We start from the raw sequence: 15,952 nt of genomic DNA on the forward strand, positions 1-15,952 counted from the left end.
GCTGCTGTAACAAATTATTATAGACTTAGTGATTTAAAACAACACAAATTTATTATCTCACAGTTTTAGAGGTCAGAAGTCCAAAAGGAGTCTTATGGGGCTAAAATCAAAATGTCAGCAGGGCCACATTCCTTTTGGAGGCTCTAAAGGACGATCAGTTTCCTTGACTTTTCCACCTTCTAGAGGCTGTCTGCATTTGGTTCATGGTCCCTTCCTCCATTTTCAAAGTCAGCAGGGTAGTATGTTCCAAACTCCTTCTCTTTTTCTGGCCTCTGCTTTCATTGGCACACTTCCTTCTCTCACTCTAATCCACCTGCCTTCTCCTTAGAGGGACCTTGTGATTACATTGGGCCCACCTAGATATTCCTGGCAATCTCTCCATCTCAAGATCCTTACTTAATCACACCTGCAAAGTCCCTTTTACCACGTAAGATAGCATATTTGCAGGTTCCAGGAATTAGAATGTGAACATCTTTGGGGGACCATTATTCAACCTACTGCAATAACAATATTATTGTTGTTGTTGTTATTTTGTTGTTTTTGTTGTGATGTTAATGTCCTTCTTTAATCCTTCAGCAATTTCAGGATAAAGTCCAAACAGTCCATTGTGATCTTTCTAGTTTCAACTCTTTCTACTCCACGTGCATCAAGCACTCCAGTGGACATTGAACCACTAACAAAACTATTCCTGTGCCAAATTTCCTTTTGTCTTCCTTTGTTCTAGCCACTGCCTCTTTTTTCTTTCTACTTCCTCCTCATAAAAGTCATCTCTTTCTGTGTCATGATCCCATCTTTTAATTTTTTTAGAATAATGACAGTCTTTTTCCTAAAATTTGCATTTTTGTAAGCTTCCCAGAAAGCTGTGTACTGTTACCCGCAACAAGGGAAGTCCCACCCTTCCTTTAACCCCTTGTACTGCAGCCCTTTAAGTTACCAGGATCTCTGGTAACTTAGCATCAATGTGCAGTGTCCCTGCAGGTTTGCAGGTCACAGTCCTGCTGAAGCTAGACACGAGACTAGAGTGTCCCAGGTATACATTCAGGAATTATAGTGGAATATGAAGTAACTTGGGCCTGTGAGCTCCTTGAGCTCAGACTTGAGGAAGGTGCGGGCTCTCTAATATATTCACGAAATCATTTACTTGACAGGCATCACAGAGATCCAAATCCATCCTTCCACTTAGAGGGGAGAAGCTGCACAGCTTAGTGGAAACAGTGCTAACTTTAGAGTTGGAACTTGGCTTTGAGCCCAACCACCTGGCTGCTCTTTTGGCAAAACACCAGTATCTGTAAGCCTCTGGATCTTCACCTTTATTAAGATAACATTAGACCTATTCCACTTACCTTATAGGGTCGATGTAAACTTTTTGTGAAGTATAAAAATAGTGCTACTTATTGGGCATTAACTAAGCACCACGCACAGGTAGGTGCATTTTCCCTATTTTATACGTGGCTTATACAAGGTTCAAGGCCGTGTCACATAGTCACTCTGCTAAAACACAGACAGCTAGGATTCAAACCCAGGTCTTTCCGACTATGTTGTTCTTGTTGTTTTCCCTTTAATTATACCAGACTGACACTCATGACTGATGCAATCTGAAAATGTTTTGGGGGAAAAAATTAAAGTCCTACACCACAGAGGATAATTATAATTTTATAGATGAAGAACTGAGGCCCAGAGAAGGACAGCAACTTCCTTTGCAGCAAGTTCTTATCCAGCAAGTACTCACTGGGGCAAGTAGGTGTGCAGATCACTCAGGAATGAAGATGTGGCTCCATCCAGGTAAAAGAGGGAAATCCACTAACAGTAGTAGGTATTTAGGACTATTTTCACACGTTTTCCACTTTGTGGTTGCACTTGACAGCTTATAGGACACAGTCTCCGTGACACTATCAGGTCAGAAGAGTGTCCAGATTCCATATTGAGGAACACGGGAGGCCCTCTGTGACTTGGCCTTGGCAGAAATCTCCAGGGTCATCTCCTATCAGGACTCCCCTGCCACCACCTACCCCCAAACCTTCTCTTCAGTCATAATAACTACTTGCAGTTCCTGAAATGCGCCCTCTGGGTTTGTGTCTCTGTTCCCCCATTCCCTTTGCCTGGAATGCACTACTTCACCTTCTGAGTATCCCATGGGCAACGACTCATTTTCGAAGACTGCTTAAATGTCACTACCTGAAGGAAGTCTTACCTGGCCTTCCCCGTCCTTCCCCACTTTAGATATCAAACCATCTAATATCTCCCCTACTTATTTTTGCATTGGGACATATAATATTTGTATTGCTCCAATGTATGCAATCAAGCTGTTTATTTACATGCCTGTCTTCAACTGTTAACACATTAAGCATAAGGACTATCTCCTTTAGTATTTAGTATGGTGAGCACCTGGGGGCAGTCCCTGATCTACTCTGTAGATGGCCCAACATTGACTCCTAACCTGCTTATCTTTGCCTGGCTCCTCTATTAAGCCTGGGGAAATCTAAATTCTCTTTTTCCAGCCTCCCTTACAGCGATTAGGGTCTGTGTGGAAAAACAGTTCGGGCCCAATGAGATACAAGCAAAGGTCTCAGGACGGAGTAAAGAGCTTCTGGAAGAACTTTTGCATTTCTTATAAAAGGGCCAGAGTACCTGGTGCAAACTATCTCCCCTGCATCCCGCCTTGAATACAAAGATAATGCTGACGCGGGGTGACACCATCTGGCAACCTTAAGGGAAAGCCCCAAAGGATCTGTGAGTCTCACCAGATTTTTATTATGTGAGGAGAATAAAGCCCTACTAATTCCACCTCTATTAGATTATCTGTTACTTGCAACTGAAAACATTCCGAAGTAACTAATGAATTAATGTTTGTTAACCAAAAGAAGTCATTTCTTATTTCGATGATTTTTAATGTGCTTGGTTCAGTACCAGAGGCCTCTCCTCAAGAGGACTTCTATACTAACTCCAGTCGATATCGATCAAAGCAGATATAGTCTGATTGAAGGGGGTAGGAGGCTGCTGCATAGACTCTTTTCCTGCTCGTTATGGTCCCCTGATGACCCCTAAGACACCATTTGGAGTCCTGAAGTCTTTTCTGGATACTTGATACACTCTCTAACACTGTCGATAGTAGTGTAAGTTGAAACAGCCATTTTGGGCACGATTTGGCAGTTCAAGGGCAATTTCTTTTTGTTTTTTTTAAGATTTTATTTATTTATTTGAGAGAGAGAACACAGAGGGAGAGTTAGAGGGAGAAGCAGGCTCCCCGCTGAGCAGGGAGCCCGATGCGGGGCTCGATCTCAGGACCCTGAGATCATGACCCGAGCCAAAGGCAGATGCTTAACTGACTGAGCCACCCAGGCACGCCGAGGGCAATTTCTATCACATTCTTACATTATGTGATTTTTGACTCACAACTCCATTTCTAAGAATCTATACTACAGAAATACAGGCATGTTTGTACAAAGACATATATATGTGTAGGGTGGTTGTTATAGAATTACTTGAAGGTAAAAAAAAAAAAAAAGAAACAACTTAAATGCCCATTAAGGGATTGATTAATTACTTTATAGCATGCTCATCCTCTGGTATATCCTGCAGCCATTACTGATATTGAAAGATTTTCCAGATATATTAAAGTAATATATATATATTTTTAAAGATTTTATTTATTTATTCGACAGAGATAGAGACAGCCAGCGAGAGAGGGAACACAAGCAGGGGGAGTGGGAGAGGAAGAAGCAGGCTCATAGCGGAGGAGCCTGATGTGGGGCTTGATCCCATAACGCTGGGATCACACCCTGAGCCGAAGGCAGACGCTTAACCGCTGTGCCACCCAGGCGCCCCTAAAGTAATATATTTTTAACATCCATTTAAAAAGTAACTCTCAAAATACTATTGAAAGATAAACCGTATAGTTGTGTAAAAATATACATATGTAGGTACGTAAATGCATACAAAAATGCCTTGAAGGAAGACCAAGAAAATGTTAACAGTGATTACTTTTGGGTAATGAGATTGAGGGAAAGAGAAGCTTTACTTTTTACTTTGTAAACTTGTATATTGTTTGAATAATTGACAAGTATTTATTTTTATTATGTTAAAAATAGAGAATAACATCTGTCCAAAGAAGATAGACAGATGGCAAGTAAGCTTATGAAAAGATGCTCAACATATTATGTCATTAGGGAATTGTGAATTAAAACAACAAGATACCACTACACATTAGAATGCAAAAAACCAAAACAGTAACACCACCAAATGCTGGCAAGGATGTGGAGAATGAACTCATTGTTGGTGGAATGCAAAGTGGTTCAGCCACTTTGGAAGGTTGTTTGACACTTTCTTACAAAACTAAACATACTCTTAACATATAATCCAGCAGGGCACCTGGTGGCTCAGTCAGTTAAGTGGCTGCTTTTGGCTCAGGTCATGATCCCAGATCCTGGGATCAAGCCCTGCATCGGGCTCTCTGCTCAGCAGAGAGCCTGCTTCTCCTTCTGCCTACCACTCTGCCTACTTGTGCTCTCTCTCTCTAATAAATAAATAAATAAATAAATAAATAAATAAATAAATAAATAAATAAAAATCTTAAAAAAAAATAAACCAACATATAATCCAACAATAGTGCTCCTTGGTATTTACCCAAGTGAGTTGAAAACTCATGGCCGCACAAAAACCTGCACACAGATGTTTATAGCAACTTTATTCATAATTGCCCAAACTTGGCAAAATGTCCTTCAGTAGATGGTCAGATGAATAAACTGTGGTACAGCCAAACAATGGAACATTATTCAGCACTAAACTGAAATAAGCTATCAAACTGTGAAAAGAAACTTGAATGAATATTGCTAAATGAAAGAAGCCAATTTGAAAAGGCTACATACTGTATGATTTCAACTACATAATATTCTGGAAAAGACAAAACTACAAAGACAGTAAAAAGATCAGTGGTTGCCAGGGGTTAGCAGGAAGGGAGGGATGAATAGTTGGAGCATAGAGGATTTTTAGGACAGTGAAACTGTGATGCTGGATACAGGTCTTTACACATTTGTCAAAACTCTCAGGATGTATAACACCAGGAATGAACTCTAATGTAAACTATGGACTTTGGGGAGTGCCTGAGTGGCTCAGTCGGTTAAGGGTCTGACTCTTGATTTTGGCTCAGGTCATGATCTCAGGGCTGTGGGACTGAGCCCCACACTGGGCTCCTCGCTCAGCGGGAAGGTCTGCTTCTCTCCTTCTTCCTCTCTCTCTGCCCCTCCCCCTGCTTGCACATGCTCTCTCTTAAATAAATAAATTTAAAAATAAAATAAACTATGGAATTTGGGTGATAATGATGTGTCAATATAGGTTCATCAGTTGTAGCAAGTGTAACATGGTAGGGGATGTTGATAGTGAGGGAGGCTGTGCTTGTGTTGGGGTGGGGTGATTTGGGAATTCTCTGTACTTTCCCCTCAATTTTGCTGTGAACCTAATATTGCCCTGAAAGAATAAATTCTGTCTGAAAATATACAGGATAAAAGGACAACAATTCAAGACTTAGCCCAACATATTTATTCAGTGTTTATTATGCACGACACAATGGTCCAGGTATCGTGAGGAAAGGCAATAATTAACACATAGTTCCTATTCTCAAGGAGCCTCAATACAATAGGGTGAAGCCGTAAAACTATACCAACTATATAGCAGAATTTTTAAGTTCTATAATAAAGACACAAACAATGATGAAGAGTGTCCAAGGAAAGAAATGACTTGCTCTGTTCCAATTAGAAGAATCTTAGAATGCTCGACTAAGGTGAAAGCATATGAGTTGGGTCTTGAAAATACGAATAAGAATTTGTCAGTCAGATACAGTACTGGAAAGGCAATAGGTAAAGCACTCTAAGCAGAGGTAACAACACAAGCAAAGCCACAGAGGCATGAAACAATATATATTGTTTGTGAGGAATGGTGGCTGCCAGTGTGGCTGGAATGTAAGATTATGGAAAGGGATACAGTGGGAAATAAAATTGGGAAGGAAAGGTGAGATAAAAGCATACAGTATCTTGCATACTCCATGCTAAGTGGGTTATGTTAATAAGATACAGAGGGAATCTGCACAGGTCGGCAAACTCAATCACTGGTGGATGGGATCCATTGTCCTATAGCCAGGACAGAAGTAAAGAGGCACAGGCCTCAGTCCAAGGGTCTGGGCCAGCATTCAGGAGGGATGGGATCTGGCAAGGCTTCCCAAGAGAGAAGCATGGCTGGGGTTGTGCCAACAACCAGCTAAAAACATCTACTGCCTTTTGGCTCAGAGCAGCTCTGCCCTCCCTGCTCAGCCCATCTCTGGCTGGCCAGACCATCCATAATTAAAAATCAGGCTTGGGGATGGGGACCAGGTGAAATGGGTGAAGAGGCTCAAAAGCTACAAACCTCCAGTTATAAAATAAGTAAGTCATGGAGATGTAATGTATAGCATGGCATCTATAGTTATCTTTGTATTACATATTTGAAAGTTGCTAAGAGAATGAGAAAAAAAATTCTGTAATTACATGTGGTGACCGATGTTAACTAGACTTATTATAGTGATCATTTCACCATATATACAAATATCAAATTATTATGTCATATACCTGAAGCTAATATAATGTTGTATGTCAATTATACCTTAATAAAATAAAAATCAGGCTTTCTCAGGGCACCTGGGTGGCTCAGTCGGTTGGGCATCCAACTGTTGATTTCAACTAAGGTCATGATCTCAGGGTCGTGGGATCAAGCCCCCATGTCCTCCAAGTCAGGTTCCATGCTCAGCACAGAGTCTGCTTGTCCCTCTCCCCCTGCTCCTCCCCCTGCACTCTCTCTCTTTCTAAAATAAGTAAATAAAATCTTTTTAAAAATCAGGCTTTCTCATGCTTTGTGTCCTCCTTTAGGATTACCTTCTCTAGCCAGACAGGGGAAATTTCTGGGCCTCTCTGGTGAGTCTCTTTCCTTTCCTTTTCCTTATTCCCCTATTCTAGGTGTTGAGTAAGGGACCTGTTGCTTGATCTAACTCTTTCTGATCATCTATAATTCAATCAAGGAGTTTGTACTTTGGAATCTTAAATTTTCCTGACTCTGGTCATCTGAAGTCCTGACCTTAAATTACTACCTTCCTTTTTCCTCTAAAGTTCTATTCACATACCTGGCTGATTTCCAGTTGTTCGAAAACTTATTGGTTTGATGGCTTGGCTCTGCATTTCAACCTTACTCTGAACCTCAGCCTCAGAAGCCAAAAATAAGGGCTTGTACCTAATATGGACTGAGCTCATTGTTCCTAAACTGCTTATAATCTAATCAGGGATGCATGATTAATAAACATTAAGAAAAATGCAAGATTGGATAGAATTAAACTCTAAAATACATTAGTTGGTAAAGAAAAGGCAGAAAAGTATAGCAGGAAGGAAACTAAAGTCAGAACACCTGGCTTCTAATTTTAGCAGCCATTAACTGTTTGCAGGACTGGCCAACTCTCTGAACCTCAACCATAAAATTAGGGGATTGTTCTGTATGATTTCTAAGAGAACTTAGAACTTTGTGACTAAGTGCTGTGTGGGTGGAGAAACAGAGAGATGTGTTTGGATGACATTTGTTGGGTAAGTCTTCCAGAAAAAAAAAGGGGGGGATTTAATATGAGCTTTAAGGATGGGTGGGATTTTTTTTTTTTTTAAGATTTTATTTATCTGTTTTAGAGAGAGAATGAGAGAGAGAGCATGAGCAGGGGGTAGGGAGAGGAGCAGAGGGAGAGGGACAAGCAGACTCCGCTGAAGCCGGAAGCCTGATACGGGGCTCGATGCAGGCTTGATGAAGAGCTTAATCCCACCCTGAGATTATGACCTGAGCTGAAACCAAGAGTCAGACACTTACCCAACTGAGCCACCTAGGCACCCCAGGATGGATGGGATTTTTGACCAGGAAGATGCAAGTTAGAATACTTGCCCAGCTGGAAGTAAAATCATTAGTCAAATAGTGAGGTAAGACTTAGCAGAATGATTTACAGAGCACAGCAAAGAAGGGGCCTGAGCACGTAAGCTGGGAAGCAATGGGAGAGGACTGGATGAGTATACTGCAGAGAATGTTGGACACGACTGAAAGGTTGAAGAGGATCCTTGAAGAATGTCTAGGATGGATTGGTGGGTGGATATGCTAGAGGGGAAGTGAAGTTGTGACCATGGTTCAGGTTTGAGTTAAGTAGATTTAGAGCAAGGTAGCTAAGGTGGGAGTGAAGAGGAAGTGGTAAATGTGAGGGGCATTTTAAAGAAGAGATTGAATAAAGCAGAAAAAGACGGGGAAGCAAGCTAAGTTCACCACCAAGGGTGGATGGGTTTTTCTCTGGAGGACAGTTGGTTTGTTGGGGAGTTTCATGGTTTCATTTTTAGACATGAACATGTCTGAATAGTTTAAGTGGTTGTCTCTAAGATGAGCATGTCTCTGTAGGCAGTTAGAAATAAGAATGTGATTCTCAGGGTTAGATACATAGAGTTCTTAATGATTCATACCAAGGCAGTAGTTGAAATCATAAAAATGGATGCTTATTTATGAAGGAGAATATTACAAAGAGAGAAATGTATAGGTAAATTACTGGAAGGAAAGCAAAGGAATCATAAGTCTTGCATTATATTATTTCCATCTCTTATAGTACCTGTTCAACCTGTCCCACAAATCTCTTTCTTCACATAAATATTAGCATCTTTTCATTTATAGATAATTGCATTAGGAAAGATAGCTTAGCTTATACTTAAATCCCAAATCTCAGTGGGTAAAAAGTAATTCTCACTAATTCTACGTGTTTGGCACTCCCACTCACATTTTATTAGCCCAAGAAAGCCACGTAGCCACATCAATCTTTGAAAGAGGTGGGAAATTCAACACTCTCTTGTGCATTAATGGAGAGTGGGAATTGTTGTGAATAGTTCTAACAATAACCATAATAACATTTTCCCTTAGACATCTTTCTAGAACCATGTCTTTGCCACCCTTTTATCTGTATCATCGGTCAAATGTTCCTGGTATCAACACTTTATAAGCAGGGGTGCCATAGCGAAATTCCTATGTGAAACATTCTGTTTCTTTTGTTTTCTCCTTGTTTTGATGATGAGCCTTCCTTTGGTTCCATGGTTGGCTCTCTTCTTTCCTTCCCCAATTTTGGAACTAAAGAGACTCAGGAAGATGCTACACCCATGATCTTTACTCCTCTTTCTCCTGCCTTTGGTTCCACTTCTCCTCCTTGTTTTACAAGAATAAATTCCTTCCCTCTGGGTCCTGCCACACTTCCTTCTTCTATTTTCTCACTTCCTTATCACTCAGAGCTTAAGGCCATTGCAGGGCAAAATAACCAGCTGACAAGTAATTGTTATTGCTCAATCCACTCTCTATTCTGTCCGACAGTAATTAGCTGGTTGCCCTGATTTGCACAGCCTGTGTTCCTCCCATAAGTTGTAGACTTGATTATTCTAATCCAAATTTATATATTTTTTCCATCAGAATCGCATAGACTGTTGTTTGAACGTCTAATATGATTATCACAGTCTGCCCTGCCTCAGTGTTGTATACGCTCCCTACCTAAATCATGACATCCTTATAGATTAAGCTGTAATTTGCATGTAATAGATACTCTATAATTGTTGACTCACTGATGAATCCTATATTTGACCAAATTGGTTTTAGTAACATTTGGATATATCTTGATTCAGCTATTGGTACTTATTAGGGTCATGCTCATATCTAGGGAAAAAAACTGAAAACACTGAGATGGGAAGTAAAATTACTTGTTCCAGAAACTGCTCGAGAAGTTCTAAACAACTGAAACATAACACACAAGTTGAAGGACGGCAGGGGACAAAGCTAGAAAGACAAGCAGGTGTCAGATCTAAGGGGGGTTTGTGGTTAGGAATTGTAACTCCAAAGCTATGGATCACATCTGAAGTCCTCACCCAGGCAAGTGTGATCTAGGCTGCCATTCTGGGATTGTAGTTCCAGCAACTAGGTCTGGTTATGGGTAGGGTGAGATTTCTCCTTAAGATGCAGATAATGGAACTGAGAGGATCTCAAGTAGAAACCCAGAGACAAATCCAGGATTTACTCAAAGTTGAGAAGAAAAACCAACAATAATTAATATGAAACATGAACTGAAGGGAGTAGGACAGAGCAAAGAGGTCAAGGCAGAGGGCCAGAGGCACAACCTAGTGTGGATTCTTAAAGCTTTCTCTCCCGTTTCTGGGCTCTTTCAGCCTATCTCTCTGGGCAGCAGAGGAATATTCTAAACCAATTTGGACCCAAGGCCCTCCAAGGAATTTAAGCAAAAGAATGATGGGGACGGCCGCTGTCTTCTTTACTCAAGCACACAGCATCTTGTTGTGTCCTATGAGCCCTTCCGTATATGTATCTGGCCCAGAGTAAGTCCTCAGTAAACATTTAGTGAGTAATATGGACTTGGTGCTAATTGTTAAGCATGGGAACACTTTTGTTTAGTCTGCCCGTATGTTGTGTGAGTATAATGCCACAAGGAAACTGATTTCACACAAACCCACAAGAATTCTTTTATTTACTTTAATAATGCCAACTAAAATCATATTACTTACCAGTCATTCAATTGTAAAACTAACCTTTTCTTCAACAGCGTCTCAGGTATGCAAATGTAAATCCTATGCATTAAGAAATAAAACAATAGAAAAGAAACTCCCCCCAAAGGGAAAACCAAATGAAATATAAGAACAATATAACACGAGTAGTCTAGCAGTAATGTGGTATAAGTCTCCATAAAAATCGTCATCCAGGAACAGTGGCTGAGATGCTTGTAAAACGTAAGTTTAAACAGTACAATGCTGCTCATAAATCTTGTATGTATGTATGTGTGAGTTGCCAATCATAACTCAGGTTGGGTGTCTAGAAGTAATGGTGGCAAAGGCAAAAGCTAGAATCTCCTGGGGAGAAGCCTCACTATTTGCCTGCCATTCTAAAGTTAGGGGGAAACAGGTAAGTTTGGGCCCAGTTCATCTGCAGAGAGGGCTGTAAGTAACAGTTGAACAGGGTATGACCAGCCTGTACACATGTCACAATGGTGCCATCATGAGACAAGTCCATGTAACATAAAAATCAAGGGAGGAAATACTCCAAGTGAAAATAAAACTGGTAGAGCTGCAGAGGATGACCCTCTTCCGGCAGCACAGGCATCAGGATACCTTGCAAATGTGCACATGTGACATCTGAATGGATGTGTATCATAAGTTAAGTCAACAGGCATTTAAACCTGTATTATGATTTTAATTATTTATGTGAACTTTCTGTCTCAAATTTCAGGATGATTCCTTCATACTTAACATCACCAGAGAACAGAAAGCAGCATTCTTTATCTGCAAAGATACCCCTTGGGGTACAATAAAAAGTACGTATTTGATCTTTGTTCCTTGTTCCTAGCGCACAGCTCCTAAGCCCTTGGAGTGATAGGCGTGTCTTTTGTATGCTAATGAAATGACTGATGGCTGGGCCTTGTAGCTTCAGGATGGTGGTGGGGGTGGGGTGGCTAGAAAGACCAAGCCTTGATTAGAATCTTGGAACTTTGAGCCTCAACCCCCAACCTCCAGGCCAGGGAGAGGAGCTAAAGATTGAGTTCAATCGCTAATGGCCAATGATTTCATCAACCATGCCTATGCAATGAAACCTCCATAAAAACCCATAAAAGATGAGGTTTGGATAGCTTTCAAGTTGGTGAACACATAGAGGTGCTGGGAGGGTGGTACACCCCAACTCCACGAGGACAGAAACTCCTACACTCAGGATGCTTCCACACTTTGCTCTATGTTCCTGTGCAGCTGGCTGTTCATTTGTATCCTTTATGATAAACTAGGATACACAAATGAAGTGACTTCCAGAGTTCTGCGAGCCATTCTAGCAAATTATTGAACCTAAGAAGAGCATAGTGGGAATCCCCAATTTATACCTGGTTGTTCAGAAGCACAAACAGGTGGCTTGGGACTTGCAATTGGCATCTTAAAATAAGCAGTCTTGTAGGACTGAGACCTTAAATCTGTGAAGTCTAACTAACTTCAGGTAGTTAGTGTTAGAACTGAATTGTGCAACACCAGTTGGTATCCAAAGAATCAGAGAATTGGTGTGAGGAAAAAAAAACCATACAGTTGGTGTTAGAAGTGTTGTGAGTCAAAACAGCTCACCCCTGACTAAATATATCTTTTTAATGTTACTGTTTTATCTATTTGTTGAAAAATTATTATTTAGCAAAATCGCATAGGTTCTCTGTGTGTGTGTGTGTGCGCGCGCGCATGCACGTGCACAAATGTGCTATCCGGTGAGTTTTGGAATAATGACTTTGGCAGGTATAGAGGTGAATCTGGGTTTTTTCTCCTCAAACATTTCAGGTCTATATTTAATGTTGCTCTGTTCTTTCTCCTCCATATTCCTTACTTCCTTCAAATAAACTTCAAGTTAATTCATCACTTTTGGAAGCCGATATCAACACCTCCCTATTTGGTTACCTCTCTACTTGGTTCTGCAGATACTCCATTTTCTAACACATTCTGTAAGGCAGTAAAGAGTCAGGAATTGTTTCAAGCCTCAAAGACATGGTAGGATTTACCATGTGATTTTAGGTAATCGCTTAGACCAGAGGCTATGCAGGAGGTAGATTGGAGGAAGGAGGCTAGAGGTATCATGCATGAAAGCACAGGTTCTGAAGTCAGCTAGACCTGAGTCCAAATCCAGTTTCTAACACTTACTGGCTCTATAACCTTAAACAACTTACTTATGCTCTCCAAACCTGCATTTCTTCATGGAGGGCTATAATAATGGTTTTCAATTAAGCCATGTTTATAAAGTGCTTAATGTAAAGACTGGCACGTAGTAAGCACTCACAAATGGCAACCATTAAGTTTAATTGCTGTGTTGTTATGTGAGTGTTTTTCAGTTGGGTCTTAGCTAGATTTTTAAACTCTTTCTTCTCAGTATCTCTCTTATTTCGCATTAAGGGTACCTGATACAATATCTGTCCTCCAGCCCTAGAAGGTTATTCAAATGTCATCCCATTCCAACTGTGTGGCAATCTTATGTCAAAGGAATGTAGACTAGGCCAAGTTTGTCTTAGTATCTTCTCTTAGTATCTTTCACTGTAGGCTTCCCCTTCTGGGCTCACACCTCATTCAAAGCCACGAACTCACACCACTGCTGCCCTGCCCTGCCCTACAACACGTCCTTCATTAAACTTACTCTGCCACATCATATACTTTCCAGCTCTGTCTTCCTAATTCTTTCAATAAATTCAACAAACTTTACTGAGTGCTTACAAGATGCTATGAGCTGGGGAAACAAAATAGAAGTGGTAGTCTTTATACACCAGTATTTCATATTGTGCTTATAATGTGATAGTTCACTGGTTCTCAGCCTCAGAACTAGAACCTTTTGAAGTTCTAAAAACTATAGATGCTTATGTCCCACCTAATTTAGTAAATCTGGTTGTGACTCAGATATATAAGATTTGTGAATCTTCCTCAAGGATTTTACTGAATAGCCAGAGGAAAGAAGAACTGCAGGATGTGTTAAGAATGGGAAGGTGACAGGAATCTGGAAGTGTTGGGTGGACTTCATATTGGAGGTTTAAATGCTGAAGGATGAGTAGTTTTCTAGGGGGAGAAGAGAACTCCAGGAAAAGGAAAAGCATAATGCGTGACCCTAAGGCATTTGAATTCATCAGTATCATTTGTACTAATACCCTCATGGAAGAGGGTTAGAAGACTCATTTATTAAATGACTAGCATCTGTGCATATGGACTATCAATTTCTGGGGAGAATTGCCCTTACTCTGGGTCTTGTGTCCCTCCTTCTCTTCCCTCCCACTGATTTTCAGCTCCCCTCCTCTCTCATGGCTGGAATGTCCCAACATGGGGCCTATCACTGTTCCAGCTCAACCCTCTCTCAACTTAATCATCAAACACTTTCTCCATCTTACTCAGAAAATAGCTCAGGCCCTTTGAGGGCAGCAAGAGCACAGCTCACAGTGGAGGAAATGCCCAGAGTAGGGGTGAGAACTGGGTGAAAGCCTCCATGTCACCACAATATTTCTCCCTTTCCTCTTCCTTGAGGCTTCTCCTGTATGTGGCTGGGGAAATCCAGCCCAGTCATCTCTGAAGACTCTTGAATTAAAACTTAATCTTCTGCTATGGTTGCTTTTGGTGAAGAGAGTTGGCTGAAGCAACGGTCCCCACCCACATCCAACACTCATACATTCATCTACTCAAAACTCTCCACAATGTTCTATCCTCTCAGAGAAAAATACACCATCCCTGTAAGCCCCCAAATTAGTCAGAATGACAGACTAAGCCTTCAGAAGGGTGTTTACATGGAACACTTAATGTCTGGCATAGTCTTTCCATCAGGTCTCCTGGCTAGTCACCAGTCACCTATTAAAGATTATCTTTGCATCAGTTTACTTCCCCTCCCACACCCCCTGAGTATTCATGAGGAGGCAGGCAGGTCGGGCTCAACCCCTTACCAGGTCACTTAAAATGGGTTTATCAAAAAGTTTAATTTGCAGAATACAATCAAGAGCAGGTATTAAATCAGCAGATGGATTGTGAAAGCTGAAAATTCCCTGTGGCACGGAAGTCCCATCTTTTGAATGTCCTCCACCTCTCTGGTGGCTGATGATGAGATTAGGAATCTTTCTGCAGAGGCTTCTGTCTATGCCCCCCACCCCATACTCTGATCCATTTGTGCCTCTGGCTCTGGCCTTGGACCTCAGCTCTGGGCTCCACTCCTAGTTCTGCCATCTCAGGCATATTCTCAGTTGAGCATTCAGCAACTTAAAATTTTTGAAACCCACAGCCTACATGCAGAAGACTCAAACTTTTAACTGACAGGAAGTCCAAAATCTGTACTTAAGTTCCCTCAGTGCAGTTGTCCTTTTCTTCTTCTTTATCCAATGACTCCAGCTATCATGTGGTTTGTTGTGCTTTTCTTTCCCCAGGAGTGGAACGGACTTTAGGATTGGTGCCCTTAGAAGATTGTCCCCATCCCTTCTTCCTATTGACTCACAGAACTCCATCCCTACCCAATGATGACAGCTCTAGCAGGCTGGATCGTGGCACCCTATTCACCGGAACCTAAACATGTTGCCTTATTTGGAAAAACAGCCTTTGTAGATGTGATTACATTAAGGATGAAAAGATTATCCTGGATTGTCTGGGCGGGCTCTAAATGCAATCACAAGTGTCCTCCTAAGAGAGAGGCAGGGCAAGATTTGACATATAGAGCAAAGAAGGTGATATGCGTTGGAACACAGATTTGAAGATGTTGGCCTTGAAGATTAGAGTGACACAGCCATAAAACCAGGAACATTGAAAGTCATGCACAAACTGGAAAGGCAAGGGACAGATTCTCCCATAGAGCCCTGTCCTAAAAGGAGAGTGGCCCTGCTCACAGCTTCATTTCAGCCCAGTGATTTATGCCTTCTTTTAGACTTTTCTATGTTTCATTTAAAGATACATACAGGGGCGCCTGGGTGGCGCAGTCGTTAAGCATCTGCCTTCAGCTCAGGGCGTGATCCCAGCATTCTGGGATCGAGCCCCACATCAGGCTCCTCTGCTGGGAGCCTGCTTCTTCCTCTCCCACTCCCCCTGCTTGTGTTCCCTCTCTCGCTGGCTGTCTCTGTCAAATAAATAAATAAAATCTTTAAAAAAAAATAAATAAAGATATATACAAACATATTAAAAGTTTACTCAAAGAAACAACAAAATGATTTTTATTACATGCAAAGTAAAAAGTAAAATACTTCTGTACTATTTGAAACTTTATAGTGAAAATACATTTAGTTATTACTTACAGAACTTTTAAAAACAGATTGCCAGGATATAGACTAAAATATCAAAAGCAATCTCTGGATGATAGGGTTCTCAATGACTTATTTCCTTCTGAACAATTTTTTTCCATTTTCTAAGTTCACAAC

General features: G+C 41.0%; 1 long non-coding RNA gene across 6 annotated transcripts in view; it reads left to right on the plus strand.

The window, feature by feature from the left end:
- Positions 1-15,590, plus strand: part of LOC103675351 — a 117,096-nt gene extending 101,506 nt beyond the window's left edge. For all 6 annotated transcript variants that reach the window (XR_005835003.1, XR_005835002.1, XR_005835005.1 and 3 more), the window contains 2 exons: positions 11,299-11,383; positions 14,975-15,590. This is a non-coding gene — a long non-coding RNA (uncharacterized LOC103675351). The remainder of the gene's footprint in view (positions 1-11,298; positions 11,384-14,974) is intronic.
- The last annotated feature ends 362 nt before the right edge of the window (positions 15,591-15,952 follow it).

The sequence above is a fragment of the Ursus maritimus genome, unplaced genomic scaffold (genome assembly GCF_017311325.1).
Source record: "Ursus maritimus isolate PB19 unplaced genomic scaffold, ASM1731132v1 scaffold_16, whole genome shotgun sequence".
Taxonomy (NCBI): Eukaryota; Metazoa; Chordata; class Mammalia; order Carnivora; family Ursidae; genus Ursus; species Ursus maritimus.